This window comes from Anser brachyrhynchus (genome assembly GCF_964034855.1).
Source record: "Anser brachyrhynchus genome assembly, chromosome: 8".
NCBI classification, from domain to species: domain Eukaryota; kingdom Metazoa; phylum Chordata; class Aves; order Anseriformes; family Anatidae; genus Anser; species Anser brachyrhynchus.
Window position 1 is genome coordinate 11,090,330 of NC_137702.1, and position 15,786 is coordinate 11,106,115.

Below are 15,786 nucleotides of genomic sequence, written 5' to 3' on the forward strand. Positions count from 1 at the left end.
TGGTATTACCGAGCACCTGGAACCTTAGTCACTGATCAACACACGTGGTGCCAAGTGCTGCCTAAAAGAGCTTACAGTGTAAGCATAAAGAAACAAGCAACACGGGGAGAGAGGAGACAGGAGAGCGTGGCTGAAGTACGAGTATCTGTGGCCCACAGCACTTCTAAGCAATCCTGGAGCGTTTTCAAAACTGTATAATTGGAAAGGACAGTGCAAAAGGTTTTAAAGGAGACTAAAAAGCAAAAATCTAGATGGGCCAGAGCTTTCAAGCCAATCTCTTGTACAATTCTCATCTAGGGAGAGAAGCAGCAATATCCCCTCTACAGATGCAGCTCTGGGACCTCAAAGAGGAGCAGCATGTGAAATGTCAGAGATGGCAAGTTATAAGGAAGGGATAAAACACGGCACACCTCACCGAACAGCTCCAGGCGCAGGGCAGTCCTGCTATAATCCCTCATTCTGCCTACTCACAGAAGTACTGAAAGATAACGGGGACCGATGGTTTGTTGCAGGCTGGTTTTGTCTCCATTCAGTTTTCCATCTCCTATTCCCAGATTTACCAAGGCGGATCACATTATACACTAAAATAAAATATGGAAACTCAGACCTTTAGTCAAGAAGTACACCTTAAAGGAAGTTACAAACAGCTAGGGGCTCTCTCACAGAATAACTGCATTTCCAATATTTATGCAAAATGAGGGGTAATGTTACGGCACCCTGATGACACGGATGATCCCTCTTCTGTACCTCTGCGGTACTACTAGGTTTAGGAGTACAAGAAGCATAGCTCAGGATGACTTCTAAGTCTGATGGGAAGGGGACAGAGAGGCTCTAAAGGTCAACTATGTGCAACACAAAGTTGAATTAGGTCCACGTATGCAATACTGTGCTGCAGAGCAACAAGAAAGATGACAAGACTGGAGAGAGAACCTGTGGCAAATGGAGATAACTGCTCTTTCAAACCTTGGTAACACCAGAAACGGAGAGGAAGGGCAAGATTGAAAGCAAAAGCCAGAGAATGACATGCCAGTCACGAGACCTCAGAGTGCCTCGGAGCACTTGGTTCACTGAGTCCGCTGCCCTCACCTAGGCTGGAATGTGGTTATTCTATACCCATCACCCACGAGCACTCACCGCCATGCAAACACAGGGTACAGCGGCAATCCATCCAGAGGTTTCTGAAAGGTTTCTGCTCAGGCGTAACTGGATTAAACGTGGAAGGTGTGCTTTTGCTAGAAAATAACCATCTTATCAGCCAACGCTGCGTTTCTCAGAGGTCAAGTAGACATGGGGGCCTATAAAATGTTTTTCTACAAGTGGTAATATAAATGAAGTTTCACCATTTCCACTGATTATCAAAGCAATGAGGAATTTTTAGCAATGAGAACAGAAGTGCTGAGAGCCTGCAATCCAGGTTGATGGTCAACTGCCAGACCCACTAGCCCACCCAGCTTTCTCGAAGCAATGGAGAACCCCTCACCGCCCTCTGTACACAGCTCCAATGGCCAGCACTCAGCTCTGTATTTTGTATTTATAATTGTTTCTTCTCTCTGAATACCCTCCCACTGACTAAGTCTAAAATCAAATGGTTGTAATTTCCCAGGCCGTTCCCCTGTCAGTACGTCCCATCTCCCAACAGCCTCACAGCACTATCAGCTAACATACCGCCCAAGAGGACTCCCAATAGGTTGTAAACCCCTCAAATTTAGTTTTTACCAATATTTCTCAGTGTGAAACCCAAAGAGATTTTCTACCCAGAGAGTTTTCAGAGTTTTCTATTGAGTTTTCAGTGGCAAAGACAGCAGCAAAGCAGGATGAAGACAAAAGCACCTTTCAACACAGTACTTTTTAAAGACAAAAAAAAAAACACACCATAAACCAAAACATAAAATAAAAATCTAACTATGCTTCTTCCTGAGTTGAGTTAATAATAAATACTTCACTACATTGGCTTAGAAATTAGTTTCTGAAGGCTTCATAGCCAGGTCGAGATCTCTGTACGAAAACCACAAGAGAAGGGAAGCTTAGCTCCAAGTGGGAGTTGCAGACTTTAAACTCTGCGCCGGACACGTGGACTGCACAGAACAGGGAGCTGCCGCGTCCAGAGACACTGGCTCTGAAAGCAGCAACCGCAGCAGTGACAAAAGCCATCTGGGAAGTAAGCATTGATGCATTATATATCAGTTCAGTCTTCTACACTACAGCATTCCCATGGCTGCTAGTAGCAAGTTTCTGCCCTGTTGGCATGCAAGCAGCTATTATGAATAAATAGCAAAGTATATACAAACAGCCCTGCTGCACTTCATTTGAACTATGTAACTTTGGGTGTGATACAGTTCACCTATAGACACGGACCTCCTGCACTGCTCATCTGCTGTCTGACCGTTCCCAGGACTAGGTACCATGAGGCCAAGACCAGCTCTAAAGAGTCAGGAGAGCAAATTTATTTTTGGACATTGCATGTTGCAAATCCAATGTAACTCCTTTCTTTTTAATGTACTTCTACATTTAAAATATAATTCACAGTTGTAAGATAAAATGTTGTAGCAAAAGAGGTTGTCCTCTGAAGAAAATGGAACTTGGAACATATCAGATTGGCTGCAAAGAAAACTAAAGATTAATCTGATGAACACTGCGTTTCACAAGTCAAAGCATACATGATAGCTCACATACGGCGTATCAGAAGATGTGCTTGCGCTGTGTGCAGATAGGGTGATGGATAGACTCTACTACAGACTCTTTCGTTCAAAACATAAGCTGGATTTTGAGCCAAAGCTTGGAGAAATATTCCTGTTTTGAAATATCTTAGGAAAGACGGAAGTTGTTAGTAAAAGCAATGGATTTAGATAATTTATGTTTGTGTTGTGGTTTTTCGTCCATTAATAATAACCCTTCAATGAAAAGATATCTAAAGGAGTACAGTTTCAGAAAACTCCCAACGAAGAACAGGCCCTATAATATTATTACTATTTAGGGGATATTTTATAACCATAGGGGACCAGTCCCTTTAATTCACTATTATTTTTATTGCATAGTTTATGAAATGTCATACTCACATAACATCTATTAAAAGAATACCATGTCTGAAAGGCCAAATCCACATGTTAGTAAGCGCTGAGGCAGGACAGCCCTGCAACTTCAGAAATTCAGTATTTCTGTTGTGAACACTGACTTTCTAATTTTCCCACACGAGTTTTCTAATATTGCCATACATCTAAGTGCTTTACAAGCAATACTTTGATATTTACAGCATCTCTACAGTATTTGGCATCTATCACAACATTTTACAGAGGAGAAAACACACTGATGAATACCCAGTTTCCACTGCCTTCTGATGTTCAACTTCAGATACCTTATCCTCAATTTTCAGAACGTTTTCAGAACAGTACAACTTCATTTAGCTTTTCCTGCTGCTGAACACACACCTTTCCTGCACATCTGCCTCGTGGGACTTGAACAGTGTTTGGGAACTTCTGGTCTAACTTGCTCAGCATCACAATGGTCATTCAAAGGCTGAATGGAGGAGGCCATTCTTTCTGCTCTGCTCTCTCCTCTCCACAACACGCTCCATGGCTTCTGCAGATGCTCATACCAAGGCTGAACTTCTTCCATGACAGAAATCAGACTAAGTCTCAGTGTCCCCCTCCACCAGATAGACAGCAGTACTCCAAGAGTGAGGACGACATTATTACATCCATATTACGAATAACATCTGCACAGGAGAACTGAATTAACGTTGAAAACACAACGTTAAATTATTTGCTTTTCTTAGCTTCTGATGGCTTGCTTTACAACCATAAAGCTCTTTAAAAAGTTTTACAGTGTAACTCAATACAATAAAAAAAAAATCAACTCAAGCAGAAAAGCTACATCAAATGGAGTAACTAAACTTACAGCACAGTCCTCTAAGTGCAACTACAAGCCCTGGTAGGCTATTGCATTCTAGATCAGCCATTAGGGAAGGAGAATGCATCCTCTTACCAGGCTCCTGAACAATTCTGACAAAACTGCACACTTGGAGGAGTTCCCTGCTGGTGCTAAACCCTTCCTTTCCCTGCCATCCCAGGACTCATCACCCTCAGCCTCCGAGGCTCTGCTTTGTTCTCTTGCCACGCACCAGCCCAGGCTGCAGGGAAGGGGGCTCCCGAGGACACCCCCTGCTCTCTCTGCTGCCCTGTGCCCCCATCTCGCTGCGGAGAAGCAACTGGAAGGAAAATCCCATTTTGTTCCTAAATCCTGGAGATGCCACGTTCCAACTAAGGGTACGGAAAGGGCACCTGAGCAAGGCAGGCAGTGCTCAGGAAGCCTGGTAGCATGGACCATGCTCGGTGCACTCAGAACTGAGTTGCCAGCATCTAACAGCCCCCGTGGAACAAAGTGAGCCATGGGATTTTACAGGATTTGCAAGGGTCCCAGCAGGCTGCCATGGGACACAGCCTGGCCCATTCCCAGCCGCTGCACTGAAGAATTAGTGTCTCATCAAAATGGGGTGGGAGAGTTTGTATTTTTTTGTTTGTTTCTAGCAGGTAGAAAACCTGCATTTTTGTTAGCCTCAACCCGAGAGACAGCTAAATTACTTCAGCTGAACTTTCCAGCTGAGCCAAACCGGTGGCATGGAAAACATCAGCGCGAAGGTGAAAGTATAATAAAGTGATAGAGTCATTTTCCTAGTCGCTTACAAAAGAAAACCTAAGGCGAGCCAAACTGTAAGCACAGCTACCTGCTCTGCTTATAACAGTATGCTGGAACCAAAGAATTAAAAAAAAAGAAAAAGAAAAAGAAAAAGAAAAAGGAAAAGAAAGAAAGAGCGCTGTCTTTGCAGGTTTTGGTGTCAAAACACGAGGGTATCCCAGGGCACTTGAGGACAAGCCATCAGCAAAGTCTTTTTAGGGAGCTGAACTGGTTCGTGAGTTTGAATACAAACAAGATCTCATCTCACTAAACAACACATATTTAGACTAAACTCTTGGCACATTACAACAAAAAAAGCTAAAGAATCACCACAGTAGAAATTATGGCCTAGAAACCCTCATCACTTTCTGAAGTTATCTTAAAGCAAGTCTCCAGGGAAATTTTCACATTGTTTTTACAGCAAGAGTACACAAAAAAGCTGTCTTCCCCTATTTTGGCATCTCTGCTGAAACGAGAAGCCAAATAATTTCTATGTTCACTGAGTGTTCGTATAGAACATATACAAATTATCCAGCATCCTTTAGCAGGAGAAAGCAGAAAGGTCAAAATAACAAGAGTCTGGGAAGATGCCAGGAAGCTCCTGCCCTACTTTATTGTCTCGACTTGCATTAATAATAGGTGTTTTACAAAAGATGAGTTTTTTAGTAACATTATTTAATATTCTTAAAAGACGATAATTTAAATAAACTGTCATCTAAACAGAACATTTACATTGGAGAGTTTTTCCAAACAAAGCACTGATTGCCTGGGCCAGACCCACTATTTGCCATACTTGTCAGTTGTGGGCAAAATTAATTTCACGGAAAATGGCCAGAACACAACCAATCAACCAGCTGAGAAAACCTCCCGAGTTGACCTAGCAAAAGCCTCGTGCACCCAACAGCTTGGCCATTTTCCTCCAAATGTATGCTTCCTATTTAAAGAAAATAATATACAGAAGATATTAACGCTTCCACAAACCTGGCCCTAAGAAGAAAAGAAACACCCTTTGACATATTCCATAAACTCACAACTGTAAGAATCTAAATATTGTCAAAAAGAAGTGCAAGGCTTTCCCAGAGTCTCCCTCTTGCTTAGTACCTCCAGTGGTTTGGTTTATTTTCAATCCAGTTGTTGAGTGTTTGCATTAAATAACTGTGTGCCGCGGCAGGAGAGAAGCTGAATCTAGAGATGAGCTCCAGGGGAGGAGGTGAGGGATTTGCACCCCGTGCACATCTTCCTCTGCTGCTGGAAGAAACTGCTTTCTTCTAAAGAAGAACCAGAAGCACCGTGCACAGCTGTAGCACAGGGGGAGAGATAAATTTGGGAAGATAAAAGCAGGCAGGGAGTTTAGTTACCTCGGTGTTTATTATAGCTAACTGGAGATATAGATCAACCCCCTGTCCTGGAGCCCTCGGTGCTTCGAGGCAGAGACAACATTACAAATTGCTCAGACAGCACTAACTATGCAAGTAATCCATGTAGGCCGCCAAGGAACACATGTGTTTTGGGCATAAATTGTCCAATCTATTCCTTTCTGAATTAACATCTGTCATCATGACACCATTCAAAATGACTGAAGACTGGATCATATTAACAACCACACATCTTGGATAAATATTTACTGTTCAAACTTTTTTTTTCAGTTTAAAGAAAAAAACGCAGATAGCAAAATTCCTGGAGTTGTGAAAGGGAGCGTCTTTTCAGCCACTGATAGAAAGCATGTGATTTTATTTACAAAATCAAATCAATGTTTCTCCCCCCTCTGTGAGTCTTCAGACTGCACATGGGTGAACTCACAGCATCCTGTGGTGTTGCAATGCTTTCCGAAGGGCTCTTCTGGGGGATTTTGTTATGCTGGAGGTTGCTCACCTCAGATTCCATGAAGCCTTCTCCCTCAGGACACAGAAAGAGAGCTGGCTGAGCATGCACCGGGAAGAGAAAAAATTGCAGTGAACCCTAGACACGACTGAATGAAGCAACTAACATCAACAAAAAGCTGCCAAGGGTACTACTGGCTTGCTATCCTGCTCCTCAGAGTCAACAAATGGGTCACAGAGAGTGAAGACAGGGGTTCCCATAGGTCACAGAAAAGGATGGCCAGAAGGCCACACAAGAGTGCAGCTCGATCCTTGGTACACCCCATGCAAAACAATCTTCCCAGACACTGGATTAAATCTGTATTTCAGAAGTTGTCAGAAGCCACTGTTTGCCTCCACGGGTATGTCATTTGAGTATTAAAAGTTCATATCTCTAGGAAATTACATTTGTCCAGGCTGATTTTATCTAGCTTCAGTTCCTAGCCACCACATTCTGCTGTTTCGTAACTGTACAGCTCAAAATGCCAAGGGAGATCCTGCTGACGTCCTCCTGGACGTCCTGCGTAGCACGGAGCGGTGCACCCTCCTTTGGGGATTTCTACCAGTCCTTCGCTCTCCCACAACTTGAGCAGAACTTTTACCGAGACATCCAGTCTCAATTTTAAGACTTCAAATAGCAGCAAATTCATCAAGCCTGTAGGGCAGATGTAGCACAAATAATTATACTGATATAAATGTGCTGCCTTTTTTGGTTGTTTGCCTCGCTTCAGATATTCTTCCTCCAACTACTTTAGAGAGTCTTTTGAGAAAAAAAAAAGTTTCTTCTATGTAGATTCAGAGAGACTATAAGTAAATCTCCCCAAAATCTCATGCATAAACTAAATAATTGAACCCAAATCTCTTAGGCTAAGGGAGGCTTTGCAGACTTCAAATGATTCTTGTAGTTCTTTCCTCAAGTGTTAACACAGAACATCTTTATTCCACTAACACTTGCACGAACGGCTGATACCCCTCTGGGCGACGTCTCCATTTCGCTGTTGTCGATGTCCTCTGACTTTTTCCATGTGCTGGATTCACACAGCTCTGCTCCGGTACGGCAGAACATCTGCTGCACACGTGGGCAGCGCGAGGTCCTCAGCAAGCAGGGGCTGCACTGGTGGGAAAGTCATGCACGGCTGGGTGGAAGAGACCCCACGCAGCTGCACGGGAGGCCAGGTGGAGGTGATGCCGTGTGAACTCAGCACTTACCTGCTCATTACGTCTGCCAGGTGCCCGATCACATACGTATGGCCCAGTGAACATGCATGTCTTGGCCAGCAGGGAAGCACGCAGTAGTCAGGGATGAAACGGAAGGCAGGGGGTATTTACGAGGTGGAGGAAACCTGAGAGAGTTGTGGTGCAAGAGGGAGGAGGACATAAATCACAGGCGAGCGGGCGATTTTGTTAGCTCTGCTGTTTATGGAATGGTGTCTTTCATTAGAATCAGCCCCAGATTTGGAATGAAATCCTCTATATCGCTTCAGATACTCCGAGTCTGTGTTTGATCGCAGCAGCTACCAGTCTAACCTGAGTTTACATGCACTATGACCTTGAAATGCACCTACTCAGATTTGCATAATATTGATGTCTAAATACAGCCAGTGCCTGCCAAAGAGGGAGAGTGCAACATGAGCACCCTCTTGATGCTTTTTCAAGACAGCTGCATTAGCTCTTCATTTGGCCCTTGCTCACATTAGCTTTTCAAAAGAAGGAAATGTGGAAAAAAAAGCAACTCTTTAAATTCTCCATTTTTTTTTTTAGACTTTGTCTGAGTCACGGATGGATGGAGAAGGTAGGAGTGTCAAATACCCAGAAAAGGCAACTATCAGCTGGATGGCAGCAGACATCAGAAGAGATTAATTAGAAGATGACAATTTTAGGAAGAAGTTGTCTCAGGATAAAGCAGGATGGTGAGGCAATCCCAGAAAGGGTGCCTAGTAGGGCTATGATTCAGCCTTTTCAGGCAGTAATTTTGCTTTGGTCTCTTCATTTAAGAATGATGTGAAGGAAGAGGAACTAGAGAAGAGTAAAATGCTAACTGAATCTCTCTGATTTTCATGTCACAGCTAGGATTATTGAGCCAGAAACGAAGATGATGCTGTCTTGGCAGATATGGGATAAAGGTTCTTTAAGGACTACTGAAGCCTAGCACGAATAAATGCTTCTTATTTTCTAGTGGGAAGAATAGTGCAAGGAAGACTGAATTTTGTTAACGGCAAGCAAAGCAAGGGACAAAAAAGGAGAAAAGCTATGCATACTGTGGAAACGCAAGCATACCAACTGAATCTTGGTTTGAAGTTTTAAGGAGATTCTGTCTAAAACTGGGGTCATCTATGATGTTACTCCTGCAAATACAGACTCTTCTCAAAGGTTTGATACCTGGAATTTTTTCATAATAATGTACTTATGAATATTTTTTAGTTTTCTTCATCTGCCTCAGAAGCTTAGGTGAACGTTGCTACAGACTTGGGGATGTGATGGCCATCGAATCCAGGTGGACAACTTATTGTGCAGCACGCATCCACCCGATAATATCGAGTGCTGTGCAGGCACGCTGCAATGGCATCAGAGCAGCCCCTGTCACCAGCTGATGGCTGACGGTGTACCTACAGCCACCCTAAGTATGCCTGGGTGGGAACAGCTCTCAGCTATGCAGTGACCTGCCTAATCTTATTACGCCGTTGCATGCAGGTATGTATGACGGGCAAGCTCCAGCCTGCACTTTCCATACCAACAACCTTCCTCTGGGAATCTGGCCAGGAAGTCTCCCCCAAGGCCCGTGTTGCAAACTGGGTCATTTGTCTGCCGAGGTTCCTGCATGGTCGTCACCACGGCGCTATCTGAAAGCTTGCTGAAAGCTACACGGGGCAGAACTAAAATCTTCTCCCTCTTCTGGTGAGCAGGGGCAAGATTTTTTATAGTGTACCCACACACTTTCCAGCCTCTCTTCTCACCAAGACTGGGAAAAAATTGGCTCACCTTCTCTAACATGGCACCTTACATCTTCTGGAAACCACTCTAGACTCCTTTGTCATGTGCAACTCTCCCTTGGTTCCCTTGGGCCATTCCTATCACTGCACTGGTGCCTGACCATGGGGGCACAACCCCTCAAGCAGCACAGGCTATCAAGAAAGAGATCAAAATGTGAAAAGAAGAAGAAAAAAAAGAAGAATACAGAATATTTTACACAGAATATTCTCCACAGAATAAGTCACGCAGACTCTCTCACTTTTTCCTTAGCCACAGACTTGGTAGGAGCCAGAAGAGCCTGCTTCTGACTGTATTCTCTTTATTCTTTGCTTCAACATTTAGTACCGGTTCAGCTGCCCCGACCCAGGCACTGACCCATCCTGACGATGCGGTAATGTATGTCTGCTATCAGCTGCTCCTAAAATCCCCCATCCTCTGAGAGTGGCAGTGGTCTTTTGCACTGTGTGCTTGGACCACAGGACAGTGAAGAGGCTTTCTCGCCTCTCCCCTGGCACAAGCCTCATCATGTCCTTCATGCATGTTGGCTGCCTTACTCACCAGCCATGCCTTCCTACGTTATACTTCTGGGGGATTATTAATAATGGCTATTTAGAGAAAAAGTCAAATTCATAGGATAGGACAGGACAAGATGATAGGACCTAAGATGATTTCCCAAATCAAAAGCTTCCTCTTATTAACGAAGGAACAAAAGCCCAGCTTCTGTCCCCTTCCACCAGAGGCCAAGGAGGGCAGGAGGACACGAGGCAATGCTTCCACAGGACCAGGCAGCGTAACTCTGTAACCAAGCTTCACGTCCATAATGCATTAAGGCAATGCAAAACAAAATATTTTAAAACAACTGTTTGGGAGGAGGAAAGAGAAAGAAATTATTTGCAGTCTAGAAGGAGACTCCGGAGTGAAAACTGTTACTGGACGCTCCATTTGTCACCAAGGGCAAGTGACAGTGTCAGAAAAAGCAGGTTCTGCCTCCTCAGCTGGACCCAGAGAAACCGCCTGCCCAGGGGCTCTAAGCTCACTGTTAATGCATGCATGTGGGTGAGGTTTTACTAGGGCTGGACAGCAAGAAGAGACTCCCAGCCTCTCTATTGTCCTCAAGCTGTTAGGAGGAGCATCCTGGCTCCTCAGATGTTCAGGGATGCAGAGCAGCCCCCTTGCAAGGCTATTTTGGATTCCAAGGAATCCCCAGCGTACTACGAGGCCGTGACGTTCGCCGACTGCCCTGGCAAACACGTAGCATGACAAGGCCATTGAGGGAATTGTGACAAGGCCGTGAATGGAAGAAGAGAATCTCTAAATAAAGGCTGAGCAGATGGCAAGAGCCCTGGCAGCGGTCAGGCCTTGGCTCCAGCACGGGCAGGCTGATTGGGGTGGGAAGGTGGCGTAACACACTGCAGGAGGACTAGAAGCAACCTGCTGACTTAAAGCAGAAAGGTAGCTCCAAACAAAAGGTTAACAATAAATAAATCTTCACTGCCACCACCTCTGCAACATCTCCACGAGTGACAGGCACGTGCTGGGACGAGGAAGGAGGGGTTGTCTCCTGCCTGGGGTTATCGCTGGAGCCTCAGCAGCACCGGAGGACGGCTGCTTTTCAGATGGCATCGCGCGAGCTGTCAGAGGCATGCCCCTGCAAGGGACAGACAGACAGCCGCGCCTGGCCTCGCTGGCAGGCAGGTGCTCACTCGCTCCTATGACTTTCACTATCAAAGAGAGCCTCGAGGTGCCGCGGGCACTTACTGCACAAGTGACTCCTTCTGGCAGCAGCTGCAGAGATCCCTGCTGGAAGTGTCCGCGGGCTCATTACCGCACGAGAAGGAAGCACACGAGCTGCCAATTTCTAGTGAAACCTTTGCCCTCACTTGGCTGCATTGCTGCCATGTGCCAGATGTTCAGGGAACTGAGCCCTAACCAAACAAGAGAGTTCCTTCTGATTCACTAATGATAGGCAAAAAAAACCACCCTGGAATCAGCCTCGGTGCCAGCTTGTGATGGCTGGTTTGCATAATTGCTGCTTGTAAATTCTTCTGTTTCAAAAGCAACTACCCGGAACGCAGTGAAGAAACTTTCAGCTTTTGACTATTATTTTAATCCTTCACCAGGAGAATAGAGAAGGGAAGTATACAGCAAAAAAACCTCACTCTGTAATTCCCCTGTTACTTTAGATGTTCAGGAAGAGCTCCTGTGACTGACAAAACCCAGGTGATGCAAGATGGTACAGCTGTGGGAAGGAGCAAGGTGGATCACGAGATGGGTGGGTAATGCCTCTTGGCACAATAAACAGTCCAGGAAAGAGCACAACTGTTCAGAGTGACTGTCCGTGAGTAACCACCGCTGGGGATGCACTACCAGAAGCTGTTTGATCTGAGCAGGGGTGCCTGGCACTGCCAGCAGCCTCTTGCAGCAACAACTGCAAGTCAGCACTGCCAGGCCAGTCACCAAAGATGCACGAACAACTCACATCCGTGACCCTTCTGCAATAAGTCTGGCTCCCTGCAATTGCAAGCTGTGGGGCTCCGATCCAGTTCCTTTCCCCTTGTCCATCTAAAATACTGGGTCAGAGTGGTGCAATCCTTCCCCCTCTGCTACACGTCACCTTTCTCCATCCCACACCCCTTTCTCCCCATTTACCTGCAACACGTGCAATGATTCGCTCCTTGAGTTTAATGCTTGTCAAAGGACTGAAATCAGATTAACAGGGTCTTACTTGCCCAGATTCACCCACCTTTCCTCTAGTAATGTACAGGTCTATACTCTCCAGTGATGCAGTACTGCCCTAACTTGCTACAGCCTTGCAATTCTGAGTGCCAGCTCACCAGAGCTCTGATGCAAGTTACCTTTGCTCTGCTGATGACACAGTATGAACATTTAGCCAAGCCTGTCCTTTTTTTATATCAACCTTTTCTCAAGTTTTTTTATCTGCTTCCATACATTTTAATGAGAAATAAAAAGTGGCTGAGCTTTTACTTTTTCTTTGGTCCGTATTCCAGTGCTCCTCTTCCTCTACACAGTGGACACTAAATGCAGACAGTGTGTACTGGTGCATCATGCAGGTCTCTGAAAGGTTTTCACCTTATTGAATGCAACACGTCAAATCCTCTACCTTACTGTTCTGCTGCCATTTCTGCATCACACTGTTTCTTTCCTTAAAACATCTCCCGAAAATCCTCCTCTCTACAGAGTAAAGCACTTATCCCTTTCTCAGTGTGCAAGTGTTGCCAAAAGACTAACATAACACAGAGCAAATCCCTCTCAGCTGCAGGGAGAATAAGCTTATCTGACCACTGACCCTGGTAATAAATAGCCACTCGTCTTTCATTTACTCACTCTCAGATAAACTCCCTTTGATTTCACTTACTTGAAAGAGGACTAAGCAAGGATCCCAGTGCTTGGCCCAGAGCCTCCAGTCATGCAGGTCCAAGCAGCTCCAGGTCTGACAATGTCTGAAGAAAATCAGAAAGTCTCAAATCCCACCCACGACTCTACCATGGAAACATGCAGTTGCCATCAGAATTCAGGGGCAAAGGAAACAGAGGTCAGAATCTGACCCGTTTTTTGAAGGACTGTGTCCATTCCCACAGCAGTCATGTTATTCAGCAGGATGCTTTCATTTCCCTTATCTCTGTCCCGAGGTCGGACTCCTGGCTGAAACCACTCATTTGCAGTGGGGATGAAGTCTAGCAGAGGGACAGGCCTAATCTTAGACAAGGAATAAGCAACAGTGGCGTACAGACCTCCTAGATCAAACTAAGCATCTCGAGATAAATCCAGGAAAGGAAAAATGCCCCTTTTCTCCAGACAGTCAGCAGAGAGAGAACCAGAAACTTTCCACAGAGAGCACTGGGCAGGCATTTGTCATTTTGAACTTACCACACGCTGATAAAAATACTAGCACTCACTACCAGAACAAACAGACGCCTACGCCTTATTCCCGTAGCACTGTTGGTTCTCCATCGGGTCAGTTCTTCGAGCTAAGAGACAGCACTTTGTGCATCAGTCTCCATTCGAAAAGGCAGCTGTGCTAGCCACCTGCTCGCAGCTACGGCCAGCGACAACAAGATCTCAGCCTCAAACTGGAGGAGATCAAACTAGAGAGGACAAGACAGATGTTTTCCCGTCACCTGGACCTCATCCTAAAGTATTCAATGAACTGGTTCAACAGCCTCAAAACCAGTGATGATTCCCTTTGGGAACTTATGTGGAACAGGTAGGGTGTCAAAGGACTGAAAATTGGAGAAAAGTAGTTCCTAGCCCTAGGAAGGCAAAAAAGAGAAGAGACTTGATTTATGATATAAATTCTCAGAATAGGAAGATTAATTATAGAAAATAAAGATAAAAAACCACTGAAGATAAGTACTAATCCAGGTGGATTTGTCAAGAGCATATCATTACTAAAAAATAGTATTTTCTACAGGAAAAACAGATTTTTTTTTTCTACAGGAAAAACATAGGAAGAAGCAAGACATGGACTGGAATTCAGTAAAGCTTCTGACATATTACTTTCACAAACATGCCAAAGAATGTTACTAATGACACTACTGTGACATGAGTTCTAAAGTGGCCAAAAAAAAAAACCTAACCAGAAGGAATTCTCAGTGGGCTCATTGTAGAAATGAAGGATGTATTACATTGGGGTCTGCCTAGGAACCAATTCTGTTTAGTGCTTTCATTATCAACCTGGACGATGGAGTAAAAAGCATGTTTATTAAATTGCAGAGGACATGTATTTAGAAAGAATGGCAGGTATGTGGGAGAGCTCTGCAGAGACCTGGAGGCAGAGTGAGCTACAAGCTGGACACTCACCTGCAGTCCCATGCCACCATGGCAAAGGCAGACACAACAGCGATGTATAAAGTGTGAGGACTGCAAGGCCAGTGGTTTGCTCCTCTCTATTTCATGTTCTCTGTACATTTGTGACAGCGCTCTTTAAGAAAAATGTGAATCAACTGCAAGCTTTCAGAAGAGCAACAGAAATTAAGAGATCTGGAAAACATCACCTACAAGAACTGAAAAAAAAAAAAAAAAAAGTAGCGTTTCTTCCAAAGAAATGAAGGATAAGGAGCCAACCACAAGAGCATTCAAATAACCTGCAATGCAAGAAGCTCAAGTTCTTCCTGCTCTCTGCCAAGCTGGGCACGGAAGCGTTCAGCTGAGATGACTGCAATCGCTCTTCCCAGACTTCTACCAAGTTTTAGCAAACTGCTCACCATATCTTTCTGGGACCAGAGGACACTGCATTACAACCAATGCTGCATGACTGCAAACATCAGGTAAGAAATTCAATTTGTTTTGAAGCAAACCAATCTGTCCTTTGAACTTCTAGCTAAAGGCTATGAGTCCCTACAATAGCATTCAGGTAGCAGGGCACTGATGATACCATCAGGATATTAAATGCAGACCCTTCCTTTGCGTAGAATGAAGAACAGAACCAGGGCAGAAACCACACAGAAAACTTTTGACTCAATTATTCATGTTACCAAAGGCCACTTGTGCGTGGCCCAGAGGCTGACAGGTAACAACAACTGCCCTGTAACAGAAAAATAAATGCAAGTTGGTGCCAGTGTGAGACACAAGCGAGGTACAAGCCCTAAGGCCACCTATATCACAGCTGTATACAATTATATTCCCAGACTGTTTTCATTTTGTATATGAACTACCAGCCTCCTATCTTTGTCCCCAAACACATAACCTAACATCCCACCCTCTAAATATTGATCCATTTGTCTCGTTATTTGTTGAAAAATCATTAAAGAACATCTGAAAACAGAGATATAGGATTTGTAAAACCAGGATCATAGCTAAACAGAGGTCATGTATTCTGGTCTTCAAGGCAACAAACCATCCACTGAATGGGAAGTCAGTCATCACAACCTGATTCTGGGTAGGATGGGTGAATTACAGAAAAGAACCCTGTAACAGGTCCACGGTACTAAAGAAGAGCACTAATAAAACTGACCAGGACAAAATACTTACACAGGGGAAACAGCAGCTTAACTATTTCAGTCATTTTAAATTAGATTTGATACTGTTCTTCCAGACGATATTTTAGCCAATCCCAAATTATGAATCTCAGTACAGCAATAACTGAGCAATGTATAACGACTTGTGCTATCCAGGAGTTCCCAAACACCCATTTCCTTCCCTTATCATTGTTCTTTTCCTTCCTCTGCTCTTAAACCCTAGGAGTCCAAAAAACCCATGCAAAAGCTGGTCCTTTCATGTACTCTTTAAAATGAAAGTTAAATTCACTATTCACAGCACATGCTAC

At 44.4% G+C, this 15,786-nt stretch overlaps 1 protein-coding gene across 15 annotated transcripts in view; it reads right to left on the reverse strand.

Annotated features, from left to right (window-relative positions):
• Positions 1-15,786, reverse strand: part of ST3GAL3 (ST3 beta-galactoside alpha-2,3-sialyltransferase 3) — a 180,758-nt gene that overhangs the window by 28,961 nt on the left and 136,011 nt on the right. The gene's annotated exons all lie outside the window — the stretch shown is intronic.